The sequence below is a fragment of the Arachis duranensis genome, chromosome 4 (genome assembly GCF_000817695.3).
Source record: "Arachis duranensis cultivar V14167 chromosome 4, aradu.V14167.gnm2.J7QH, whole genome shotgun sequence".
NCBI lineage: Eukaryota > Viridiplantae > Streptophyta > Magnoliopsida > Fabales > Fabaceae > Arachis > Arachis duranensis.
The window spans coordinates 61,513,145-61,516,296 of NC_029775.3; the positions used below are offsets into that span (position 1 = coordinate 61,513,145).

At 41.5% G+C, this 3,152-nt stretch overlaps 1 non-coding gene across 1 annotated transcript; it reads right to left on the minus strand.

Moving 5' to 3' along the window:
- Window positions 1-322: 322 nt before the first annotated feature.
- Window positions 323-430, minus strand: LOC127746829 (small nucleolar RNA R71). Its single transcript, XR_008008641.1, has one exon. It is a non-coding gene; the product is annotated as a small nucleolar RNA R71 (small nucleolar RNA).
- Window positions 431-3,152: the final 2,722 nt, after the last annotated feature.

The window sequence follows — 3,152 nt, forward strand, 5'->3', positions numbered from 1 at the left end:
AAGAAGCATCTCAATCCCTGCCATTGGAACAAACAATTTTGAGCTGAAACCTCAACTAGTTGCTCTAATGCAACAGAACTGCAAGTTCCATGGACTTCCATTAGAAGATCCCTATCAGTTTTTAACTGAGTTCTTGCAGATCTGTGAGACTGTTAAGACTAATGGAGTAGATCCTGAAGTCTACAGGCTCATGCTTTTCCCTTTTGCTGTAAGAGATAGAGTTAGAACATGGTTGGACTTACAACCTAAAGATAGCGTAGACTCTTGGGATAAGCTAGTCACGACCTTCTTGGCTAAGTACTTTCCTCCTCAAAAGCTGAGCAAGCTTAGAGTGGATGTTTAGACCTTCAAACAGAAAGATGGTGAATCCCTCTATGAAGCTTGGGAAAGATACAAGCAGATGACCAAAAGGTGTCCTTCTGACATGCTTTCAGAATGGACCATTTTGGATATTTTCTATTATGGTCTATCTGAGTTCTCTAAGATGTCACTGGACCATTCTGTAGGTGGATCCATTCACCTAAAGAAAAAACCTACAGAAGCTCAAGAACTTATTGACATGGTTGCAAATAACCAATTTATGTACACTTCTGAGAGGAATTATGTGAATAATGGGACGCCTCAGAGGAAGGGAGTTCTTGAGATTGATGCTCTGAATGCCATATTGGCTCAAAATAAAATGTTGACTCAGCAAGTCAACATGATTTCTCAAAGTCTGAATGGATGGCAAAATGCATCCAACAGTACTAAAGAGGCATCTTCTGAAGAAGAAGCCTATGATCCTGAGAACCCTGCAATGGCAGAGGTAAATTACATGGGTGAACTTATGGAAACACTTATAATTCCTCATAGAGAAATCATCCAACTTTCTCATGGAAGGACCAACAGAAGCCTCAACAAGGCTTTAATAATGGTGGAAGAAACAGGCTTAACAATAGCAAGCTTTTTCCATCATCTTCTCAGCAACAGACAGAGAATTCTGAGCAGAGCTCCTCTAGCTTAGCAAATATAGTCTCTGATCTGTCTAAGGCCACTTTAAGTTTCATGAGTGAAACAAGGTCCTCCATCAGAAATTTGGAGGCACAAGTGGGACAGCTGAGTAAGAAAATCATTGAAACTCCTCCTAGTACTCTCCCAAGTAATAATGAAGAGAGTCCAAAAAGAGAGTGCAAGGCCATTGATATAATCAAAATGGCCAAACCTAGAGAGGAAGGAGAGGACGTGAATCCCAATGAGGAAGACCTCATGGGACGTCTCCCAGACAAGAAAGAGTTTCCTATTGAGGACCTAAGGGAATATGAGACTCATATAGAGACCATAGAGACTTCTTTAAACCTCCTTCTGCCATTTATGAGCTCTGAAAACTATTCTTCCTTTGAAGAGGATGAAGACGTAACTGGAGAGCAAGTTGCTTAATATCTAGGAGCTCTCATGAAGCTGAATGCCAAGTTATTTGGTAATGAGACTTGGGAAGATGCACCTCCCTTGCTCATTAGTGAACTAGATACATGGGTTCAACAAACTTTACCTCAAAAGAAACAAGATCCTGGTAAATTCCTAATACCCTGTACCATAGGCACCATGACCTTTGAGAAGGTTCTGTGTGACCTAGGGTCAGGTATAAATCTTATGCCACTCTCTGTAATGGAGAAACTAGGGATCTTTGAGGTACAAGGCTGCCACATTCTCATTACAGATGGCAGACAAGTCAGTAAGACAAGTTTATGGATTGGTAGAGAATGTGTTAGTAAAGGTTAAAGGCCTTTACATCCCTGCTGATTTCATAATTTTAGACATTGGGAAGGAAAAGGATGAATGCATCATCCTTGGAAGACCCTTCCTAGCCATAGTAGGAGCTGTGATTGATGTTGACAGAGGAGAGCTAGTCCTTCAATTAAATGGGGACTACCTTGTGTTTAAAGCTCAAGGATATTCCTCTGCAACTATGGAAAGGAAGCATAAAGCTTCTCTCTATACAGAGTCAAACAAAGCCCCCACAATCAAACTATAAGTTTGGTATTGAACCCCCACATTTAAACTCTAAGTTTGGTGTTGGGAGTCCACAACATTGACATGATCACCTGTGAAGCTCCATGAGAGCACACTGTCAAGCTAGTGACATTAAAGAAGCGCTTATTGGGAGGCAACCCAATTTTTATTTATCTAATTTTATTTTTATTTTATTTTTTTATGTTTTATTAGGTTCATGATCATGTGGAGTCACAAAACAAATACTAAAATTAAAAACAAATTCAAAAATAGCAGAAGAAACAGCACACCCTGGAGGAAGAGCTTACTGGCGTTTGAACGCCAGTAAGTAGCATCTGGCTGGCGTTCAACGCCAGAACAGAACATGAATCTGGCGTTGAACGCCAGAAACAAGTAATAATCTGGCGTTTAAATGCCAGGATTACACCCTGAGGAGAGCTGGCGTTAAATGCCAGAAACAAGCATGGAACTGGCGTTCAACGCTAGAAACATGCTGCAGACTGGCATTGAACACCCAAAACAAGCATAGAACTGGCGTTTAACGCCAGAAACAAGCATCAATCTAGAGTTAAATGTCGGGATTGCATGTAGAGGGAATTTTACACGCCTCATTGGTGCAGGAATGATAATCCTTGACACCTCAGGATCTGTGGACACCACAGGATCCCTACCTACCTCAATTTACCTTCTCTCTTCTTCACACAATCCAATAACACTCTTCCCCAAAAACCCTTCACCAATCACCTCAATCTATCTTCCACATCACCTCTTCACCACTCACATCCACCCACTCTTCCCCATAAACCCCACCTACCTCTAAATTCAAAATCCATTTCCCACCCAAACCCACCCTAATGACCGAACCTACTACGCTCTCCCTCCACTATATAAACCCCTCTATCCTTCTTCATTTTCACACATCACAACCATCTCTTCTCCCCCTTGGCCGAATACACACCCCTCTCCCTCTCCTTCATTTCTTCTTCCTCTTCTATTCTTTCTTTTTTTTGCTCGAGGGTGAGCAACATTCTAAGTTTGGTGTGGTAAAAGCATAGCTTTTTTATTTTTCCATAACCATCTATGGCACCTAAGGCCAGAGAAACCTCTAGAAAGAGAGAAAGGAAGACAAAAGCTTCCACCTCCGAGTCATGGGAGATGGAGAG